General features: G+C 30.4%; 1 long non-coding RNA gene across 5 annotated transcripts in view; it reads right to left on the reverse strand.

Annotated features, from left to right (window-relative positions):
* Window positions 1-233: 233 nt before the first annotated feature.
* Window positions 234-25,916, reverse strand: part of LOC127729892 (uncharacterized) — a 73,716-nt gene continuing 48,033 nt past the window's right edge. Inside the window, exons 1-10 of one of the 5 annotated variants that reach the window (XR_007994884.1) lie at window positions 18,477-19,739; window positions 10,885-11,616; window positions 10,056-10,131; window positions 9,700-9,773; window positions 9,323-9,395; window positions 8,427-8,500; window positions 7,799-7,867; window positions 7,427-7,496; window positions 3,648-4,887; window positions 234-3,500 (exon numbers count right to left, since the gene is read on the reverse strand). This is a non-coding gene — a long non-coding RNA (uncharacterized LOC127729892). Of the gene's footprint in view, window positions 3,501-3,647; window positions 4,888-7,426; window positions 7,497-7,798; window positions 7,868-8,426; window positions 8,501-9,322; window positions 9,396-9,699; window positions 9,774-10,055; window positions 10,132-10,884; window positions 12,738-17,756; window positions 17,837-18,476; window positions 19,740-24,275; window positions 24,356-25,916 lie in introns of those variants that run through there. The other 4 variants (XR_007994886.1, XR_007994885.1, XR_007994882.1 and 1 more) reach the window with 4 other exon arrangements.

Below are 25,916 nucleotides of genomic sequence, written 5' to 3' on the forward strand. Positions count from 1 at the left end.
ATATTACACCTCTAAAGGTAACTAAGACAAAATCGAACTTCAGCTGCATTTTATTGTTGTCCATGACATTAGGCAAGTCCATGACATTAGGCAAATTGTAATTAATCAGAGTGGAAAGCAAACTTGAGACAGGACAAAGGAATGGATGAACATGTGCATCACCATGGAAGGGGTTAATGAGCTGTAACATTTACGAATCTTACCAAATAGTTAGACTTAAACAAAACAAATAATATATTCATATTGCCGATAACCTAGACATCGGATTTTACCTTTATTAAAACAATAAACATGCATACAAGGATAAGCATAAATACATAAAGTAAATCATAGCAATTGTAATTGATGATATGCTCTTACATTGTATTTTATGTGAAATATCAAATAATGGCAAAAATTCTATCATGGAACAACCAACTAAAACGAGTTAACACGGCGAATCGAATTTAAAACTGAAAATGTCGTGCGTAAATGCTAGGAAGATTGTCGAAGGAGGTATACATTGAACAGTTTTAAAGAAATCCTTATTATTCAAAACAGACTGCTGGCTAGAAGTGTTGGCTTATAAATTATTTTTCAATGTTATTCCTTGAAACGTGGGGAAATTCAAGTCTTATGCATCATGATAATAAATACCAAAATGACACTTTCTAAACCTATCGTAACGACTTTTATGCCACTGTAGTGCATCATCATAGTATTAGATGAAGACAGATCTGCATCATGAGTAAGATGTAATTACAAAAAATATTATTGTACAAAATACACGAAACTATTGTTGATTCATTTTAATTTCCTGGATACCAGATCTCAGTGGGTTTGTTATAAAAAAAAAACCTTGATAACTGAAGATGACCAGTACAGCCTTGCTTGCACCTTTTTGTGCGAGGCATACACAAATATTGATTGCAATACTATATATATAACAATTAAATTAATTCAATATTTTATGAATGTCACATCTCTTGACAATTACAATCGATATTTATACATTGTAAAACAATACTTAATAAAATGAGAGCCATTCAATACAGAGTTATAAGAGACTATGAAAATGCATAGAACCAATACAATAAACAATATGAAATAAAGTACTACATGTATTTACCATATATAAAATTTCTACACCTTTTTAAAATCAAATAAAAGGTTTTGGAACACACATGTATCATATTTACATTTGAGAATAAAAACACTTAACTTTTGGTTATCATCTAAAGTATTAAAATTTTCATTACAAGTTTCAGCAACATAATATAAATGGTTTCTAAAATCTTTATAAAGAGGAAACCTTAATAAAATGTGCTTCGTCTTCAATAAAACTATAACATATATGGCACACTCTAAAACAATATTTTCATATTTCCCAGTTTAAATCCTTAGTGGAGCAACACCACATCTAAATTTGAGAAAAGCACTTCTGTGACTGAAATGCATTTTGACATTAAAAGTTTAACAACATAATTAGTGTCCATATTTTCAGGACACGATAAATGACTTGAATTCAGTTCAGAGGTTTTCCATACTAAAAAGTTCGTTTTCAACACACTTATATGCTTAATACTCATTCTGTCAGACCACTAATGAACTTTTGCATTTAACCGACTTGAGCTCATGTTATTAAATCTAGACCACAAACGAATAAAACCTTTCCACTGCTTATCAAAAATAGGTGGTATTAACTATATACTCGTGCAAAATATAAACAACGCAAACATAATCTTAGTTTGCCGACAGCCCGTCATGCTCGATGGACGCCAGATTGTATTATAAAAATTCACAAATTCAATAAATTCTTATTATTGCAATGCATATATAATTTAAAATCATACAATTCATATGTATATTTGATCCCATGGAAGTAAAATATAATACTTCCATGATTAACCTAAATACACCAAAACCAACTTTTGACTAAATGCACCCCTTCATAGACAGTCAGGGCCGGCCAGGAACAACTAGAGATAAAAAACAATATAATCGATCAAAAAGCCCTAGAAACCTGTGTCAGTGGATGCCAAGTGCGCAATCCCGTCTCCAGGGTCAGGTGCTCTGACCTACACCTTAAAACATGTGTGTATTGCAAATCAAAATGCAATATAAAATAAAATTATCAACGTATACTAGTATACGTAAAAAAAAGTAAGTTGAGTGAAAGTGACCCTATGCTTTATTAACAGAAAGTAATCTATAGTTCAGTATATTCCAGTACAATTTGCAATACACTGATGCAAGGGCGATCCCTCTATAACAAAGGGGGGTCTCTGGCATCTAACATGCGAGATTTAGGAATAGGATTTATAATACATCAATACTTTTAATATGATATCAACAGGATCCATTAGACTATACTTAACGACACTATCTAATTAAGACGGATTAACCATGTTAGCTATCAGTGATTTTGCATATCCATTTAACAAGTTTTAATGAAGCAGAAATTTATATTTGGAATTTTGTTTTCACTTGTGCTTAAATTAAGAACATGAATTAAGTTTTTCTAATTTTCAATTTCCATTCATTAAACTGTCTAATACAATTTAATTTTGATACAATAAATTTCCAAAATCAATTTAAAAACTATAAATTATCAAGTTTAAATATTATATATTCAAAGTTCAAATGTTCATGCACTAATATTGTTTCTTTTTCAATGACAATAAAATACCAAATGTATATCATTTCAGAATTACATTGACAGTTCCCTTTGAATGACAAAACCATATCCTGAAGACATAGAAACCACTGATTCCTCCATAGAAAAAAACAAGAAACACCTCAATAAGAACTACCTCAGTAACTCCCAAACCCACTATGTTAAATGTTAGTGAAGATGATACCATGCAAGCAAAATGTACTTCTGAAATGATAATTTGATATTTGCTTAGTCCACAACATAACTTTTAAGATATACATTAAAGAGTGCATGAACTAAACCATAAGTTAAAGTCAATTTTGTTTGTGTTAATTTGAAATTGATTTTTATTTGAATTTTTAATTTAGATATATTTAATACAAGAGTGCACACGCTGAAATGTCTCGCCTTCTTTACTAATCATTGATATTATGTTGATAGTCCTAAATATAAAGCTTTATTACAACTGCCACATAAACTTAACATTAACCAAGTAAACTAAACATTGACCAATGAACCATGAAAATGAGGTCAAGGTCAGATAAACCATGCAAGGCAGGCATGTACAGCTAACAAATCTTCCATACAACAAATATAGTTGACCTATTGCTTATAGTTTAGGAAAAACAGACCAAAACACAAAAACTTAACACTGAGCAATGAACCTTGAAAATGAGGTCAAGGTCAAATAAAACCTGCGTGACTGACATATAGATCATAAAATATTTCCATACACCAAATATAGTTGAACTATTGCATATATAGTATTAGAAAAATAGACCAAAACTCAAAAACTTAACTTTGACCACTGAACCATGAAAATGAGGTCAAGGTCAGATGACACCTGCCAGCTAGACATGTACACCTTACAGTCATTCCATACACCAAATATAGTAGACCTATTGCATACAGTATAAGAAAAACGGACCAAAACACAAAAACTTAACTATAACCACTGAACCATGAAAATGAGGTCAAGGTCAGATGACACCTCTCAGTTGGACATGTACACCTTACAATCATTCCATACACCAAATATAGTAGACCTATTGCATACAGTATAAGAAAAACGGACCAAAACACAAAAACTTAACTATAACCACTGAACCATGAAAATGAGGTCATGGTCAGATGACACCTGCCAGTTGTACATGTACACCTTACAGTCCTTCCATACACCGAATATACTAGACCTATTGCTTATAGTATCTGAGATATGGACTTGACCACCAAAACTTAACCTTGTTCACTGATCCATGAAATGAGGTCGAGGTCAAGTGAAAACTGTCTGACGGGCATGAGGACCTTGCAAGGTACGCACATACCAAATATAGTTATCCTATGACATATAATAAGAGAGAATTTAACATTACAAAAAATCTTAACTTTTTTTTCAAGTAGTCACTGAACCATGAAAATGAGGTCAAGGACATTGGACATGTGACTGACGGAAACTTCGTAACATGAGGCATCCATATACAAAGTATGAAGCATCCAGATCTTCTACCTTCTAAAATATAAAGCTTTTAAGAAGTTAGCTAACGCCGCCCCCGCCGTAGGATCACTATCCCTATGTTGAGCTTTCTGCGACAAAAGTCGCAGGCTCGACAAAAACTGCATATACATTTTAGCAATAATAGATATAACAGGAAAAAGTATTTCACCAAATTGGGTGTTCTGATTTGGTTACTAAAAAGATGATGCAAAAGGGAAAATACAGAATATTTACAGACTATTCTAATTTATTCATATGTATAATATGGTAACTTGTCAAATTTGAAGATAGTTTCTATTTTAAGATTTAAGTTAGAGCTGGCATTATTTACAACCAACAATTGATCTTTTGGCTATACAATTGAAGTTGTTGGCAAACCAAAACTATCTGATGTATATACATTTTGAACTTGAATTTAAACAATGTAAATAAAGTCATATTGTTCCAATTACTTAATAAAAAATTCAGGTAAATAAGTAAATATCTAAATTGACAATCTACTTCCTTTTATATGAATATTGTAAAAAAGGTTTACAATACATTCTTAATTATGAATGTTATATCATTGTCGACATATTGAGGGCACTTGGCTAATTCTCATCTGATATTTTGAACATTAAAGAAATTATAAACTATAAATCTATAAACTATAATATTATTTATCCTCTAAAGAATTAAACTGTCTCTTCACGATTCTCCATTTACCATCTTCTGCTGCCATGCTGCACCTTCTACTACAGAAACATACAAGTTGCATCTGTAAAAAAACAATTCAGAAAATTAATGTGATGCATGTTTTATGTCAAATTCATAATTGGAGACTAGTATTTACAATTACTTTACATTCTTATTAAAAATATACCTCAGTACAGTAAATATTTGAATAAAAGAAATGTTAGACAAATTTGTAATAAAATTTCAAACTGTTGTTCAAGGAGAAAACGGATTTTTGTTACCTAACACATATAGGTTACTAGACACGGATTCCAAAAATATATCGTTCTATATACTTTTACATTAAATATGTACAAAAAATAGCTACTTCCTTTTCACACAAGGTCACTTCTGGTTGGCTTTTTCAAGGTCATATGGCTTGCAACCTATTGCAAGAAGTCCTAGGGTTCTATCATTTATAAAAATAAAGTTAATGCTAAGGTCAAAATCTAGAACGTCAAATTTACCTATGACCTTGACCTATATTTCAAAGTCATAAAGTAAGGACCTCAAATCAAAAGACCCTACATCTCTACAATATATGGTTAATGAGTAATATCACCATACAGCTAGTTTTAAATATGAGATGGGAGAAAACTCCCATTTTATGTCAACGTTCAAGCTTGATACAGCTCTGAATTTGGATTGTGATTAAATATTTGACACAGCATAGGTTTCTGACACGCAATGAATGTGGTCTAAGAACAAAGTTTAATTTTGGACCCCAATTCGGACCAACTTGAAAACTGGGCCCATAATAAAAAATCTCAACACATGTTTAGATTCAGCATATCAAACAACCCCAAGAATTCAATTTTTGTTAAAATCAAACTAAGTTAAATTTTGGACCCTTTGGACCTTAATGTAGACCAATTTAAAAAACGAGACCCAATATTAAAAATCTAAATACACGGTTAGATTTGGCATATCAAAAAAACCCCGATAATTCAATTTTTGATCAAATCAAACAAAGTTTTATTTTGGATCCTTTTGACCTCAAAAGTTAAATTTTAAGACCTCAATATGAACCAATTTGATAGCATGGCCCACAAATAAAAATAAAAAATCTAAATACATGGTTAGATTCAGCATATCAAAGAACCCCATATATTCAATTTTTTTCTTGAAATCAAACAAAGTTTAATTTTGGACCCCAATTTGGACCAACTTGAAAACTGGACCCAAAATCAAAAATCTGAAAATTTTTAGAACCCCCTTATGATTCATCACCCCAAGCTTAATCCCAGCCTTCCCTTGTGGTATGGTACCTTGCAGTACAATTTCAGAGAGATCCATACACTTAACACAAGTTATTGTCTGGAAACTAGAAAAATGCTTGTTTTTTGGCCCCTTTTTGGCCCCAAATTCCTAAACGTTTACGGCAATTACCCCAAAAATTAAACCCAACTTTTCCTTTATGAAATGGAACACTGTAGTACAATTTCATAAAGATCAATACACTTACACACAAGTTATTGTCATGAAACTAGAAAATGCTTGTTATTTGCCCCTTTTTTGGCCCTAATTCCTAAAATTTTGAGCCAATTACCCCCAAAATCAATCCAAGCATTCCCTTTGTGATATGGAACCTTGTGGTATAATGTCAGAGAGATTCAAACACTAACAAACAAGTTGTTGTCTTGAAGTTACAAAAATGCTTATTTTTGGCCCCCAATTCCTTAACTGTTGGTACCATAACCCCCAAAATCAATCCCAACCTTTCTTTTGTGGTATTGAACCTTATGGTAAAATTCCAGCGAGATCCATTCACTTAAACTAAAGTTATTGTGCGAAAACCAATGTGTCTTTGGACGACACCAATGTCATACCAATATACGACCGCAAAAATTTTTTGGCGTTCGTGTAACAAGCCAAAATAAAAATTTAGAAGATGACCTTGACCTAAATTTTCTTTTAGTGGACCAAGGACCTCAAACCGAAACACCCTAGGTCTCTATCACTTATGGTTTACAAGTTACAATTACATATCAATCACTTATTTCAAATACATGAGAGGGAATAACTCTCATATGGAGTCTTCGTCACGCTTCGGTTAAAATGAAACATAACATCTAATTTGGAAAAATAAATTAGTCGGTTTCTCCTAAGGTTGCGAAGAATAAGAAATAACAAGAAAAACAGTGTTCGGGGATATCTCTCTTACATAGAAAAGTATTCGGTTAAGTGGTGTCAGTTTCAAAAGCGTATAAACTGTTTGATATCAAAACAACCAAACAGCAAAGAAAAAAAATTATAACAAAAGCATTAGGACTTTCCACAGAAAAGTGGAAAAGACCTTATCAGCTTCAATTAGTAACTATTGTCTGTTGCAATCAATTATAAATAAATGTCACTCATATTTTATGTCAAATCCTAAATTGGAATCCAGTATATTTGCAATCACTACGCATTCATGTTAAAATTTACTTCACTAGATTATAAATTTGAACCAAAAAAAATAAAATGTAACACTAATTTGAAAGAAAATTTTATTTAAGCTGTTGTTCCAGGGAAAACTGATATTTATTACCCAACACATATAAACAAAGTCTAAAGTACAATTGTAATGACTAAATACTTACATGTTAAACTATTTAATGTGCCATCTACCATGAAACCATCAACATTGTATGGGAGTGGAACATATCAGGGCTGTATGTGTTACAAATGAAAAAAAAAAATTAGCATCAGCTTTAGAGAATATTTAATGGCTGTTGAAAAAATTAAAAAATTAATGTGATTCAAGTTTGATGTCAAATCTTAAATTACAGGCAATTAATTTACAATTACTCTTTCATTCTTATTAAAATATACCACATTTGAAATTCGAATAAAAGATATTTTAGACCAATTTGTAATAAAATTTTAAGCTATTGTTTCAGTGAAAACAGATTTTTATTGACTTCCAAATATTAACATAGTTTTAAGTACAATTGTAATGACCAAATACTTACATGTTGACTCTTCATATCTGCCATGAATCCATCTTCTCTGTCTAGGAGTTCAACATATTTAGGCTGTATCTTTAACAAAAACTATAACTTAATATCAGCTTTAGAGTCTATTTGCTGTTGCAATTTTTTCAGAATTTAATCTTTTGCATGTTGGACAAGAATATTTATAATTACTATACATTCCATTAAGAATATATTTAATTAGAGTATAAATTTGAAGAAAATATTTTTAGACCAATTTGTAATAAAGTTTCAAATTGGTTGATAATGAAATGGAGCCAGACAAAAAACTAAATACATTTTACCATAAACACAAGTTTTCATCATACTATGTAGTCAGCTCTTTTTGGGGATCTGTTTTCATGAGATTAGTGCCCATTAAATTCATCAATGTTATATCAAAATCTAAGTTTGCTCTCTGCAGAGGTCTGCTTTTACGAGACCCATTTTAACATAAAGTTCTCTTTGTCAAAACTGTTCAGGAAAAAAACGGATTTTTATTACCTAACAAACATAAACATATCTTCAAGCTTCAATCTGTTGTGTTTCAGGAAAAAACTGATTTTTATTACCTAACAAATATAGATATAGTTTTAAGAAAAAAAAATTGTAATGACCAAATACCTACATGTGACTTATCCTAATGTGCATCTGCAATGGAAGCATCTTTCATGGTATAGGAGTCTTACATATTTAGGCTATCTGTAACGAAAACAAAAAAAATATACATTAATTTCAGCTTTTAATCCAGACTATTTGCTGTTGCAATCAATTCAGAAATTAATGTGATGCATGTTTTATGTCAAATCCTTAATTGGAGACAAGAATTTTTACAATCACCATACAAAACCAAGAGTTCCAAATGGTGAAGTTGAAATCATCACTTCGTGTTCCTTGTCGTAACTACAATACCATTCCCTTTTCACGAATGTGACCTACAGAATTAGACTATTTACCGGCTTTGTTATAACATGAGCAACACGATGGGTGCCACATGTGGAGCAGAATCTGCTTACCCTACCGTAGCACCTAAGATCACCCCCAGTTTTTGTTGGGGTTCGTGTTGCTGTTGTACCCCTATTTGTGAGATGTTTACCTATTGTTCTGTTTGTTATGTTCACACATCACTGTCAATATAATGAAATATGATGCGACTGTCATACAAGCGAGAGGTTTAGCTAGCTTTAAAACCAGGTTTAATCCACTATTTTCTACATAAGAAAATGCCTGTACGAAGTCAGGAATATGACAGTTGTTATCCATTCATTTGATGTGATTGAGCTTTTGATTTTGCCATTTAGTTAGGGGCTTTCCGTTTTGAATTTTCCTCGGAGTTCAGTATTTTTGTGATTTTACTTTTTTCTTATTAAAATATATCTCATTACAGTGAATATTTCAATAAATGAAATGTAGGACCAATTTGTAATAAAATTTCAAGCTGTTGTTCCAGGAAAAAAACTGATTTTTATTACCTAACAAATATAAACATAGTTTTAAGAACAATTGTTATGAATAAATACCTACATGACTAATCCTAATTTGCTATCTGCAATGGAAGCATCTTTCATGGTATAGGAGTCTTACATATTTAGGCTATCTGTAACAAAAACAAATATTTGAAATTGGTTTTAGCTTCAGAATCAAAGCTATTTGCTGTTGCAATCAATACAAAAATTAATGTGATGCATGTTTTATGTCAAATCCTAAATTGGAGACGTATATTCACAATACCTATACATTCGTAATAAAATATACTTCATTAGGATATAAATAAGAATAAAAGAAATTTTTAAACCAATTTGTTATAAAGCTTCAATCTGTTGTTTCAGTGAAAACTGATTTTTAATGCCTAACAAATATAAACAGTTTAAAGAAAAAAATTGTAATGAATGAATACCTACATGTAACTAATCCCAATGTGCTATCTACAATGAAACCATCTTCATTGTCGAAGAGTAACATATTTAGGCTGTATCTGTAACAAAAACAGAAATTGTAAATTAGTATCAGCTTTAAATAGGGAATATTTGCTATTGCAATCAATTCAGAAATTAATGTGATGCATGTTTTATGTCAAATCCTAAATTAGAGACTTAGTATATTTACAATTACTTATTTCAGTAAATATTTGAATAAAAGAAATATTAGACAAATTTGTAATAAAATTTTAAACGATTGTTCAAGGGGAAAACTGATTTTTGTTACCTTCCACATATAAAAAGAGTTAAAAGAACAATTATAATGACCAAATACTTACATGATATGTATCTTCGTGTGCTATATACCATGAAAGCATCTTCATTGTCAAGGAGTGTAACATATTTAGTCCGTATCTGTAACAAAAACAAAAATTCTAAATCAGTATCAGCTTTAAAGGTGTAATACCACCATTGATTTTCCCCTATTAGTCTTTGTTAAATTTGAACTTTTCAAAAAATTGTGCAGAATTTATCTTTGTTTCAAATAAAGAAATACTTGGCATGAGTAAAGTTATTTCCTGTCCAGTACTATAGAAAAAAATTAACACAACATTTCATTGCATATAAGAAAATAACCATCACTGGAAGTTAACCAATCAAATTTCCCCCTTTTTTAACCTGTGCACATCCAAGCTTTAGTAACCATGTAACCTCAAGTTTCCAAAATATTCTATAGAAACCCCAAATAAAAAAATAATGGCGCTTTGAAATACCCAAGATATATGTTTATGACACAGAAATGTTTTACGGCAATGAAATGTAGCATCAATTACCTACAACTGTCAATTTCAAGGTAATATTTTTTTTTGACCTATTTTCGTATGCAACCGGATGTGACGTACTATGATTTGGTGGTATTACACCTAAATAGAGAATATTGATTGTTGCAATTAATTCAAAATTAATGTGATGCATTTTTTATGACAAATCCTAATTTGAACACAAGTAAATAAACAATTTCTATACATTATCATTAAAATAAAGAGTATAAATTTGAATAAAAGATCAAATCTAATTTAAGCTGTTGTTCAAGGGAAAACTGATTTTTGTTACCTGCAAACCATATAAACATAGTTAAAAGAACAATTAAAAATACCAAATACCTACATGCTACGTATCCAGATGTGTGATCAATCTACCATGAAACCATCTTCATTGTCTAGGAGTGTAACATATTTAGGCTGTATCTGAAAATATCAAAATCGAGTTTAAAATGTCATTTCCAGTCTTAGATTATAGCTGAGTGCCGATTCTAAAAATATATGGTTTCTATACACTTTTGTCCGTATAAAGGAGATAATTTATTACTTCCGGTTTGAAAAATATTACTTCTGGTATAATATGATAGGTTACTCGACATGGATTCCAAAAATATATGGTTCTATATACTTTTACATTAAATAAGTACAAAAAATAGCTACTTCCGGTTCAGACAAGGTCACTTCTGGTCGACTTTTTCAAGGTCATATGGCTTGCAACCTAATGCAAGAAGTCCTATCATTTATAAAAATAAAGTTAATGCTAAGGTCAAAATCTAGAACGTCAAATTTACCTATGACCTTGACCTATATTTCAAGGTCATAAAGTAAGGACCTCAAATAAAAAGACACTAGAATTCTACTATATATGGTTAATGAGTAATATCACCATACAGCTAGTTTTTAAATATGAGAGGGGAGAAAACTCCCATTTTATGTCAACGTACGTGTTCAACCAAAAATCATATGCTACGACATGTTGCATATAACAATTTAGAAAAATATTTTGTCAATATCTTATACGGATTCCTGATAATAAGAAATAACAAGCCAAAATAAAAATTTAGAAAATGACCTTGACCTTTGACCTTGCCCTAAATTGTCTTTAAGTTGACCAAAGACCTCAAACCAAAACACCCTAGGTCTCTATCACTTATGGTTTACAAGTTGCAAATACATATCACTTATTTTGGTTCACAAGTTACAATTTAATTTTGATACAATAAATTTCCAAAACCGATTTTAAAAATTATAAATTATCAAGTTTAAATATTATATATTCAAAGTTCAAATGTTCATGCACTAATATTGTTTCTTTTTCAATTACAATAAAATACCAAATGTATATCATTTCAGAATTACATAGACAGTTCCCTTTGAATGACAAAACCATATCCTGAAGACATAGAAACCACTGATTCCTCCAAAGAAAAAAACAAGAAACACCTCAATAAGAACTACCTCAGTAACTCCTAAACCCACTATGTTAAATGTTAGTGAAGATGATACCATGCAAGAAAATGTACTTCTGAAATGATAATTTGATATTTGCTTAGTCCACAACAAAACTTTTAAGATATACATTAAAGAGTGCATGAACTAAACCATAAGTTAAAGTCAATTTTGTTTGTGTTAATTTGAAATTGATTTTTTTTTTAATTCTTTATTTAGATATATTTAACAAAACTGCATATACATTTTTGTGTTTATCGTACAAAAGCAATAATAGATATAATAGGAAAAAATATTTCACCAAATTGGGTGTTCTGATTTGGTTACTCAAAAGATGATGCAAAAAGGAAAATACAGAATATTTACAGACTATTCTAATTTATTCATATGTATAATATGGTAACTTGTCAAATTTGAAGAGTTTCTATTTTAAGATTTTAGTTAGAGCTGGCATTATTTACAACCAATAATTGATCTTTTGGCTATACAATTGAAGTTGTTGGCAAACCAAAACTATCTGATGTATATACATTTTGAACTTGAATCTAAACAATCTAAATAAAGTCATATTGTTTTATTACTTAATAAAAAAATTCAGGTAAATAAGTAAATATCTAAATTGACAATCTACTTCCTTTAATATGAATATTGAAAAAGAGGTTTACAATACATTCTTTATTATGAATGTTAAATCATCGTAGACATATTGAGGGCACTTTGCAAATTCTCATCTGATATTTTGAACATTAAAGAAATTATAAATCTATAACTTATATTATTTATCCTCTAAAGAATTAAACTATCTATAGATTCTCCATTTAACATCTTCTGCTGCCATGCTGCACCTTCTACTACTAAAACATCATATAAAGTTGCATCTGTAAAAAAACAATCAATTCAGAAATTAATGTAATATGTGATAGTATATTTACTATTACTTTACATTCTTATTAAAAATATACCTCAGTACAGTAAATATTTGAATAAAAGAGATGTTAGACAAATTTGTAATAAAATTTCAAACTGTTGTTCAAGGGGAAAACTGATTTTTGTTACCCAACACATATAGGTTACTTGACACGGATTCCCAAAATATATGGTTCTATATACTTTTACATTAAATATGTACAAAAAATAGTTACTTCCTTTTCACACAATTCTGGTTGGCTTTTTCAAGGTCATATGGCTTGCGACCTAATGCAAGAAGTCCTATCATTTATAAAAATAAAGTTAATGCTAAGGTCAAAATCTAGAATGTCAAATTTACCTATGACCTTGACCTATATTTCAAGGTCATAAAGTAAGGACCTCAAATCAAAAGACACTAGATCTCTACTATATATGGTTAATGAGTAATATCACCATACAGCTAGTTTTAAATATGAGAGGGGAGAAAACTCCCATTTTATGTCAACGTACGTGTTCAACCAAAAATCATGTGTTACGACATGTTGCATATAACAATTTAGTAAAAATATTTTGTCAATATCCTGTACAGCGTCTGATAAGAAATAATAAAATGCTCCACTGGATGCAGCTTGATACGACCGCAGAGGTCGAACCCTGAACAGTTGGGGCAAGTATAATAAACACAACATTCAAGCTTGATACAGCTCTGAATTTGAATTGTGATTGAATATTTGACACAGCATAGGTTTCTGACACAGAATGAATGTGGTCTTCAAGAACTTAAAAATTGTTAATTTACCTATTATGGTCCAATATCTAAATCTAAATACATGGTTAAATGCAGCATATCAAAGAATCCAAAGAATTCAATTTTTGATGAAATCAAACAAAGTTTTATTTTGGACCCTTTTGACCTCAATATGAACCAATTTGATAGCATGGCCCACAAATAAAAATAAAAAATCTAAATACATGTTTAGATTCAGCATATCAAAGAACCCCAAGAATTCAATTTTTGTTAAAAATCAAACTAAGTTTAATTTTGGACCGAAAAAAAATCCCCCCCAAATTTTTTGAACCCCTTTATGATTCATCACCCCAAACTTAATCCCAGCCTTCCCTTTGTGGAATGGTACCTTGCAGTACAATTTCAGAGAGATCCATACACTTGAACACAAGTTATTGTCGGGAAACTAGAAAAAAAGCTTGTTTTTTGGCCCCAAATTCCTAAACGTTTACGGCAATTACCCCAAAACTCAAACCCAGCTTTCCCTTTGTGATATGAAGCCTTGTAGTACAATTTCATAAAGATCCATACACTTACACACAAGTTATTGTCATGAAACTAGAAAAATGCTTGTTTTTTGCCCCCGTTTATGCCCCTAATTCCTAATTCTTAAACTAAAGTTATTGTGCAAAAACCAATGTATCTTCAGACAATTTGGCCAACGTCATACCAATATACAACTGCAAAATTTTATCATAAAGATCCATACACTTACACACAAGTTATTGTCTTGAAACTAGAAAAATGCTTGTTTTTGGCCCCTTTGTGGCCCCAAATTCCTAAACATTTACGGCAATTACCCCAAAACTCAAACCCAGCTTTTCCTATCTGATATGGAGCCTTGTAGTACAATTTCATAAAGATTCATACACTTACACACAAGTTATTGTTGAAAATGCTTGTTTTTTGCCCCTTTTTGGCCCCTAATTCCTAAAATTTTACGGCAATTACCTCCAATATCAATCCCAGCCTTTCCTATGTGGTATGGTATCTTGCAGTACAATTTCAGAGAGATCCATACACTTGAACACAAGTTATTGTCTTGAAACTAGAAAAATGCTCATTTTTGGCCCCTTATTCCTAAACGTTTTGGGGAATTACCCCAAAACTGTATTCCAGCTTTCCCTTTGTGATATGGAACCTTGTAGTACAATTTCAGAAAGATCCATACACTTACACACAAGTTATTGTCATGAAACTAGAAAAATGCTTGTTTTTTGCCCCTTTTTAGGCCAATTATTCCTAATTCTTAAACTAAAGTTATTGTGCAAAAACCAATGTGTCTTCGGACGATGAAAACGCCAAAGTCATACCAATATATGACTGCAAAAATTTTTTGAGGTCGTATAAGCCAAAATAAAAATTTAGATGACCTTGACCTTTCACCTTGACCTAAACTTTCTTTAAGTGGACCAAGGACCTCAAACCAAAACACCCTAGGTCTCTATCACTTATGGTTCTCAAGTTACAAATACATATCACTTATTTCAAATACATAAGGGGGAATAACTCTCATATGGAGTCTTCATAACGCTTAGGTCAGAATGAAACGCAACGTATCCAGAGGATATAACGAGTAATTTGCAAAAATTAATTAGTCGGTTTCTTCTAAGGTTGCGAAGAATAACAAATAACAAGAAAACAGTGTTCGGGGGGAACTGTTACATAGAAAAGTATTCGGTTAAGCGGTGTCAGTTTCAAAAGCGTATAAACTGTTTGATATCATATACCAAATATCTTGATATCATATACCAAATATCTTGATATCATATACCAAATATCTAAGCTTTATCTTGCTAAACAACCAAACAACGAAGAAAAAAAATAACAAAAGCATTAGGTCTTTCCACGAAAAAGTGGAAAGACCTTATCAGCTTCAAATAGAGACTATTGGCTGTTGATATCAATTATAAATAAATGTCACTCATATTTTATGTCAAATCCTAAATTGGACTCAAGTATATTAACAATTACTATGCATTCATGTTAAAATTTACTTCACTTGATTATAAATTTGAACAAAAAAAATATGTAAACGAATTTGAAATAAAATTTTATTTAAGCTGTTGTTCCAGGGAAAAATAATATTTATTATCCAACACATATAAACATAGTCTAAAGTACAATTGTAATGACTAAATATTTACATGATTAACATCTTAATGTGCCATCTACCATGAAACCATCTACATTGTGTGGGAGTGGAACACATCTGGGCTGTATGTGTTACAAAAGAAAAAAATTAAATTAGCATCAGCTTTAGAGAATATTTAATGGCTGTTGAAAAAATTAAAAAATTAATGTGATTCAAGTTTTTTGTCAAATCTTAAATTACGAACAATTAATTTACAATTACTCTTTCATTCTTATTAAGATGTACCACATTTGAAATTCGAATAAAAGATATTTTAGACCAATTTGTAATAAAATTTTAAGCTACTGTTTCAGTGAAAACAGATTTTTATTGACTTCCAAATATTAACATAGTTTTAAGTACAATTGTAATGACCAAATACTTACATGTTGACTCTACTTATCTGCCATGAATCCATCTTCTCTGTCTAGGAGTTCAACATATTGAGGCTGTATCTTTAACAAAAACTATAACTTAATATCAGCTTTAGTCTATTTGCTGTTGCAATTTTTTCAGAATTTAATCTTTTGCATGTTGGACAAGAATATTTATAATTACTATACATTCCATCAAGAATATATTTCATTAGAGTATAAATTTGAAGAAAATATTTTTAGACCAATTTGTAATAAAGTTTCAAATTGGTTGATAATGAAACAGAGCCAGGCAAAAAACTAAATACATTTTACCATAAACACAAGTTTTCATCATACTATGTAATCAGCTCTGTTGGGGAATATGTTTTCACAAGATTAGCGCCCATTAAATTCATCAATGTTATATCAAAATCTAAAGTTTGCTCTCTGCAAAGGTCTGCTTTTACGAGACCCATTTTAACATAAAGCATCTTTTTGTTAAACTGTTCAGGAAAAAAAAAACGGATTTTTATTACCTAACAAACAAACATAGTTTTAAGAAAAATTGTAATGACCAAATACCTACATGTGCAACATCCTAATGTGCTATCTACAATGACAGCATCTTTCACGGTATAGGAGTGTTACATATTTAGGCTGTATAATCTGTAACAAAAACAAAAATTATAAATTAAATTTCCGCTTTAAATCCAGACTTTTTGCTGTTGCAATCAATTCAGAAAATAATATGATGCATGTTTTATGTTAAATCCCAAATTAGAGAAAAGTATAAAAACAATTACTATACATTCTAATTAAAATATTCAGCATTAGATTTGATTTGATATTTTGGTGTATTAACGCCACTTTTGGGCTATTTCGTGGCGGCCAGTTTTTATTGGGGGAGGAAGCCGGAGTGCCCGGAGAAAACCACCGACCTTCGATAGGAAAACTGACAGTCCTAGTCAATTAAGATTGGAGTCGAGTGCACCCGCACGAATGGGGTTCGAACTCACAACCTCAAGTGTTGACTGGCTAGTGATTACAGTAGCAACTACTTAAACCACTTGGCCACCGTGGACCCTTCCAGCATTAGAGTATAAATTTGAATGAAAGAAATTTTAGCCCAATTTGTTATAAAACTTCAATCTGTTGGTTTTCAGGGGAAAAAAAAATGATTTTTATTACCTAACAAATATAGATATAGTTTTAAGAAAAAACTATAATGACCAAACACCTACATGTGACTAATCCTAATGTGCATCTGCAATGCAAGCATCTTTCATGGTATAGGAGTCTTACATATTTAGGCTATCTGTAACAAAACAAAAAAAAATAGAGAATATTGATTGTTGAAATTAATTCAAAATTAATATGATGCATTTTTTATGACAAATCCTAATTTGAAGACAAGTATATAAACAATTTCTATACATTATCATTAAAATAATCTTCATAAGAGTATAAATTTGAATAAAAGATCAAATCTAATTTAAGCTGTTGTTCAAGGGAAAACTGATTTTTGTTACCTGCAAACCATATAAACATAGTTAAAAGTACAATTAAAAATACCAAATACCTACATGCTACGTATCCAGATGTGTGATCAATCTACCATGAAACCATCTTCATTGTCTAGGAGTGTAACATATTTAGGCTGTATCTAAAAATATCAAAATCGAGTTTAAAATGTCATTTCCAGTCTTAGATTATAGCTGAGTGCCAATTCTAAAAATATATGGTTTCTATACACTTTTGTCCGTATAAAGGAGATAATTTGTTACTTCGAGTTTGAAAAATATTACTTCTGGTATAATATGATAGGTTACTTGACATGGATTCCAAAAATGTATGGTTCTATATACTTTTACATTAAATAAGTACAAAAAATAACTACTTCCGATTCAGACATGGTCACTTCTGGTCGACTTTTTCAAGGTCATATGGCTTGTAACCTAATGCAAGAAGTCCTATGGCTCTATCATTTATAAAAATAAAGTTAGTGCTAAGGTCAAAATCTAGAACGTCAAATTTACCTATGACCTTGACCTATATTTCAAGGTCATAAAGTAAGGACCTCAAATAAAAAGACCCTAGATCTCTACTATATATGGTTAATGAGTAATATCACCATACAGCTAGTTTTAAATATGAGAGGGGAGAAAACTCCCATTTTATGTCAACGTACATGTTCAACCAAAAATCATATGTTACGACATGTTGCATATAACAATTTAGAAAAATATTTTGTCAATATCTTATACGGCCTCCTTCAAAATTAAAATTTAGAAAATGACCTGGACCTTTGACCTTGCCCTAAATTTTCTTTAAGTGGACCAAAGACCTCAAACCAAAACACCCTAGGTCTCTATCACTTATGGTTTACAAGTTGCAAATAAAAATATCACTTATTATGGTTCACAAGTTACAATTTAATTTTGAAACAATAAATTTCCAAAATCGATTTTAAAAATTATAAATTATCAAGTTTAAATATTATATATTCAAAGTTCAAATGTTCATGCACTAATATTGTTTCTTTTTCAATTACAATAAAATACCAAATGTATATCATTTCAGAATTACATAGACAGTTCCCTTTGAATGACAAAACCATATCCTGAAGACATAGAAACCACTGATTCCTCCAAAGAAAAAAAACAAGAAACACCTCAATAAGAACTACCTCAGTAACTCCTAAACCCACTATGTTAAATGTTAGTGAAGATGATACCATGCAAGAAAATGTACTTCTGAAATGATAATTTGATATTTGCTTAGTCCACAACAAAACTTTTAAGATATACATTAAAGAGTGCATGAACTAAACCATAAGTTAAAGTCAATTTTGTTTGTGTTAATTTGATATTGATTTTTTTTTTAATTCTTTATTTAGATATATTTAACAAAACTGCATATACATTTTTGTGTTTATCGTACAAAAGCAATAATAGATATAATAGGAAAAAATATTTCACCAAATTGGGTGTTCTGATTTGGTTACTCAAAAGATGATGCAAAAAGGAAAATACAGAATATTTACAGACTATTCTAATTTATTCATATGTATAATATGGTAACTTGTCAAATTTGAAGAGTTTCTATTTTAAGATTTTAGTTAGAGCTGGCATTATTTACAACCAATAACTGATCTTTTGGCTATACAATTGAAGTTGTTGGCAAACCAAAACTATCTGATGTATATACATTTTGAACTTGAATCTAAACAATCTAAATAAAGTCATATTGTTCCAATTACTTAATAAAAAATTCAGGTAAATAAGTAAATATCTAAATTGACAATCTACTTCCTTTAATATAAATATTGAAAAAGAGGTTTACAATACATTCTTTATTATGAATGTTAAATCATCGTAGACATATTGAGGGCACTTTGCAAATTCTCATCTGATATTTTGAACATTAAAGAAATTATAAACTATAAATCTATAACTTATATTATTTATCCTCTAAAGAATTAAACTGTATCTATAGATTCTCCATTTAACATCTTCTGCTGCCATGCTGCACCTTCTACTACTAAAACATCATATAAAGTTGCATCTGTAAAAAAACAATCAATTCAGAAATTAATGTGATATGTGATAGTATATTTACAATTACTTTACGTTCTTATTAAAAATATACCTCAGTACAGTAAATATTTGAATAAAAGAAATGTTAGACAAATTTGTAATAAAATTTCAAACTGTTGTTCAAGGGGAAAACTGACTTTTGTTACCCAACACATATAGGTTACTTGACACGGATTCCCAAAATATATGGTTCTATATACTTTTACATTAAATATGTACAAAAAATAGTTACTTCCTTTTCACACAATTCTGGTTGGCTTTTTCAAGGTCATATGGCTTGCAACCTAATGCAAGAAGTCCTATCATTTATAAAAATAAAGTTAATGCTAAGGTCAAAATCTAGAATGTCAAATTTACCTATGACCTTGACCTATATTTCAAGGTCATAAAGTAAGGACCTCAAATCAAAAGACACTAGATCTCTACTATATATGGTTAATGAGTAATATCACCATACAGCTAGTTTTAAATATGAGAGGGGAGAAAACTCCCATTTTATGTCAACGTACGTGTTCAACCAAAAATACGACATGTTGCATATAACAATTTAGTAAAAATATTTTGTCAATATCCTGTACGGCGTCTGATAAGAAATAATAAAATGCTCCACTGGATGCAGCTTGATACGACCGCAGAGGTCGAACCCTGAACAGTTGGGGCAAGTATAATAAACACAACATTCAAGCTTGATACAGCTCTGAATTTGAATTGTGATTAAATATTTGACACAGCATAGGTTTCTGACACAGAATGAATGTGGTCTTCAAGAACTTAAAAATTGTTAATTTACCTATTATGGTCTAATATCCAAATCTAAATACATGGTTAAATGCAGCATATCAAAGAATCCAAAGAATTCAATTTTTGATGAAATCAAACAAAGTTTAATTTTGGACCCTTTGGACCTTAATGTAGACCAATTTAAAAAACAGGACCCAATACTAAAAATCTAAATACACTGTTAGATTTGGCAGCCCACAAATAAAAATAAAAAATCTAAATACATGTTTAGATTCAGCATATCAAAGAACCCCAAGAATTCAATTTTTGTTAAAAATCAAACTAAGTTTAATTTTGGACCGAAAAAAAATCCCCCCCAAAATTTTTTGAACCCCTTTTTGATTCATCACCCCAAACTTAATCCCAGCCTTCCCTTTGTGGAATGGTACCTTGCAGTACAATTTCAGAGAGATCCATACACTTGAACACAAGTTATTGTCGGGAAACTAGAAAAAAAGCTTGTTTTTTGGCCCCAAATTCCTAAACATTTACGGCAATTACCTCAAAACTCAAACCCAGCTTTTCCTTTGTGATATGGAGCCTTGTAGTACAATTTCATAAAGATTCATACACTTACACACAAGTTATTGTCTTGAAACTAGAAAAATGCTTGTTTTTTGCCCCTTTTTCCTAAAATTACCTCCAATATTAATCCCAGCCTTTCCCATGTGGTATGGTATCTTGCAGTACAATTTCAGAGAGATCCATACACTTGAACACAAGTTATTGTCTTGAAACTAGAAAAATGCTCATTTTTGGCCCCTTATTCCTAAACGTTTTGGGCAATTACCCCAAAACTATATTCCAGCTTTCCCTTTGTGATATGGAACCTTGTAGTACAATTTCAGAAAGATCCATACACTTACACACAAGTTATTGTCATGAAACTAGAAAAATGCTTGTTTTTTGCCCCTTTTTAGGCCAATTATTCCTAATTCTTAAACTAAAGTTATTGTGCAAAAACCAATGTGTCTTCGGACGATGAAAACGCCAAAGTCATACCAATATATGACTGCAAAAATTTTTTGAGGTCGTATAAGCCAAAATAAAAATTTAGATGACCTTGACCTTTCACCTTGACCTAAACTTTCTTTAAGTGGACCAAGGACCTCAAACCAAAACACCCTAGGTCTCTATCACTTATGGTTCTCAAGTTACAAATACATATCACTTATTTCAAATACATAAGGGGGAATAACTCTCATATGGAGTCTTCATAACGCTTAGGTCAGAATGAAACGCAACGTATCCAGAGGATATAACGAGTAATTTGCAAAAATTAATTAGTCGGTTTCTTCTAAGGTTGCGAAGAATAACAAATAACAAGAAAACAGTGTTCGGGGGGAACTGTTACATAGAAAAGTATTCGGTTAAGCGGTGTCAGTTTCAAAAGCGTATAAACTGTTTGATATCATATACCAAATATCTAAGCGATATCTTGCTAAACAACCAAACAACGAAGAAAAAAAATAACAAAAGCATTAATTAGGTCTTTCAATGAAAAAGTGGAAAGACCTTATCAGCTTCAAATAGAGACTATTGGCTGTTGCAATCAATTATAAATAAATGTCACTCATATTTTATGTCAAATCCTAAATTGGACTCAAGTATATTTACAATTACTACGCATTCATGTTAAAAATTAATTCACTTGATTATACATTTGAACAAAAAAAATATGTAAACGAATTTGAAATAAAATTTTATTTAAGCTGTTGTTCCAGGGAAAACTAATATTTATTACCCAACACATATAAACATAGTCTAAAGTACAATTGTAATGACTAAATACTTACATGTTAAACATCCTCATGTGCCATCTACCACGAAACCATCTTGAATGTGTGGGAGTGGAACATATCTGGGCTGTATCTTTTACAAAAGAAAAAAATTGAATTAACATCAGCTTTAGAGAATATTTAATGGCTGTTGAAAAAATTAAAAAATTAATGTGATTCACGTTTTATGTCAAATCTTAAATTACGAACAATTAATTTACAATTACTCTTTCATTCTTATTAAGATGTACCACATTTGAAATTCGAATAAAAGATATTTTAGACCAATTTGTAATAAAATTTTAAGCTACTGTTTCAGTGAAAACAGATTTTTATTGACTTCCAAATATTAACATAGTTTTAAGTACAATTGTAATGACCAAATACTTACATGTTGACTCTACTTATCTGCCATGAATCCATCTTCTCTGTCTAGGAGTTCAACATATTGAGGCTGTATCTTTAACAAAAACTATAACTTAATATCAGCTTTAGAGTCTATTTGCTGTTGCAATTTTTTCAGAATTTAATCTTTTGCATGTTGGACAAGAATATTTATAATTACTATACATTCCATCAAGAATATATTTCATTAGAGTATAAATTTGAAGAAAATATTTTTAGACCAATTTGTAATAAAGTTTCAAATTGGTTGATAATGAAACAGAGCCAGGCAAAAAACTAAATACATTTTACCATAAACACAAGTTTTCATCATACTATGTAATCAGCTCTGTTGGGGAATATGTTTTCACAAGATTAGCGCCCATTAAATTCATCAATGTTATATCAAAATCTAAAGTTTGCTCTCTGCAAAGGTCTGCTTTTACGAGACCCATTTTAACATAAAGCATCTTTTTGTTAAACTGTTCAGGAAAAAAAAACCGGATTTTTATTACCTAACAAACATAAACATAGTTTTAAGAAAAATTGTAATGACCAAATACCTAAATGTGCAACATCCTAATGTGCTATCTACAATGACAGCATCTTTCACGGTATAGGAGTGTTACATATTTAGGCTGTATAATCTGTAACAAAAACAAAAATTATAAATTAAATTTCCGCTTTAAATCCAGACTTTTTGCTGTTGCAATCAATTCAGAAAATAATATGATGCATGTTTTATGTTAAATCCCAAATTAGAGAAAAGTATAAAAACAATTACTATACATTCTAATTAAAATATTCAGCATTAGATTTGATTTGATATTTTGGTGTTTTAACGCCACTTTTGGGCTATTTCGTGGCGGCCAGTTTTTATTGGGGGAGGAAGCCGGAGTGCCCGGAGAAAACCACCGACCTTCGATAGGAAAACTGACAGTCCTAGTCAATTAAGATTGGAGTCGAGTGCACCCGCACGAATGGGGTTCGAACTCACAACCTCAAGTGTTGACTGGCTAGTGATTACAGTAGCAACTACTTAAACCACTTGGCCACCGTGGACCCTTCCAGCATTAGAGTATAAATTTGAATGAAAGAAATTTTAGCCCAATTTGTTATAAAACTTCAATCTGTTGGTTTTCAGGGGAAAAAAAAATGATTTTTATTACCTAACAAATATAGATATAGTTTTAAGAAAAAACTATAATGACCAAACACCTACATGTGACTAATCCTAATGTGCATCTGCAATGCAAGCATCTTTCATGGTATAGGAGTCTTACATATTTAGGCTATCTGTAACAAAACAAAAAAAAATAGAGAATATTGATTGTTGAAATTAATTCAAAATTAATATGATGCATTTTTTATGACAAATCCTAATTTGAAGACAAGTATATAAACAATTTCTATACATTATCATTAAAATAATCTTCATAAGAGTATAAATTTGAATAAAAGATCAAATCTAATTTAAGCTGTTGTTCAAGGGAAAACTGATTTTTGTTACCTGCAAACCATATAAACATAGTTAAAAGTACAATTAAAAATACCAAATACCTACATGCTACGTATCCAGATGTGTGATCAATCTACCATGAAACCATCTTCATTGTCTAGGAGTGTAACATATTTAGGCTGTATCTAAAAATATCAAAATCGAGTTTAAAATGTCATTTCCAGTCTTAGATTATAGCTGAGTGCCAATTCTAAAAATATATGGTTTCTATACACTTTTGTCCGTATAAAGGAGATAATTTGTTACTTCGAGTTTGAAAAATATTACTTCTGGTATAATATGATAGGTTACTTGACATGGATTCCAAAAATATATGGTTCTATATACTTTTACATTAAATAAGTACAAAAAATAACTACTTCCGATTCAGACATGGTCACTTCTGGTCGACTTTTTCAAGGTCATATGGCTTGTAACCTAATGCAAGAAGTCCTATGGCTCTATCATTTATAAAAATAAAGTTAGTGCTAAGGTCAAAATCTAGAACGTCAAATTTACCTATGACCTTGACCTATATTTCAAGGTCATAAAGTAAGGACCTCAAATAAAAAGACCCTAGATCTCTACTATATATGGTTAATGAGTAATATCACCATACAGCTAGTTTTAAATATGAGAGGGGAGAAAACTCCCATTTTATGTCAACGTACATGTTCAACCAAAAATCATATGTTACGACATGTTGCATATAACAATTTAGAAAAATATTTTGTCAATATCTTATACGGCCTCCGATAATAAGAAATAACAAGCCAAAATTAAAATTTAGAAAATGACCTGGACCTTTGACCTTGCCCTAAATTTTCTTTAAGTGGACCAAAGACCTCAAACCAAAACACCATAGGTCTCTATCACTTATGGTTTACAAGTTGCAAATAAAAATATCACTTATTATGGTTCACAAGTTACAATTTAATTTTGAAACAATAAATTTCCAAAATCGATTTTAAAAATTATAAATTATCAAGTTTAAATATTATATATTCAAAGTTCAAATGTTCATGCACTAATATTGTTTCTTTTTCAATTACAATAAAATACCAAATGTATATCATTTCAGAATTACATAGACAGTTCCCTTTGAATGACAAAACCATATCCTGAAGACATAGAAACCACTGATTCCTCCAAAGAAAAAAAACAAGAAACACCTCAATAAGAACTACCTCAGTAACTCCTAAACCCACTATGTTAAATGTTAGTGAAGATGATACCATGCAAGAAAATGTACTTCTGAAATGATAATTTGATATTTGCTTAGTCCACAACAAAACTTTTAAGATATACATTAAAGAGTGCATGAACTAAACCATAAGTTAAAGTCAATTTTGTTTGTGTTAATTTGATATTGATTTTTTTTTTAATTCTTTATTTAGATATATTTAACAAAACTGCATATACATTTTTGTGTTTATCGTACAAAAGCAATAATAGATATAATAGGAAAAAATATTTCACCAAATTGGGTGTTCTGATTTGGTTACTCAAAAGATGATGCAAAAAGGAAAATACAGAATATTTACAGACTATTCTAATTTATTCATATGTATAATATGGTAACTTGTCAAATTTGAAGAGTTTCTATTTTAAGATTTTAGTTAGAGCTGGCATTATTTACAACCAATAACTGATCTTTTGGCTATACAATTGAAGTTGTTGGCAAACCAAAACTATCTGATGTATATA

Source organism: Mytilus californianus, unplaced genomic scaffold, assembly GCF_021869535.1.
Source record: "Mytilus californianus isolate M0D057914Y unplaced genomic scaffold, xbMytCali1.0.p SCAF_2, whole genome shotgun sequence".
NCBI classification, from domain to species: domain Eukaryota; kingdom Metazoa; phylum Mollusca; class Bivalvia; order Mytilida; family Mytilidae; genus Mytilus; species Mytilus californianus.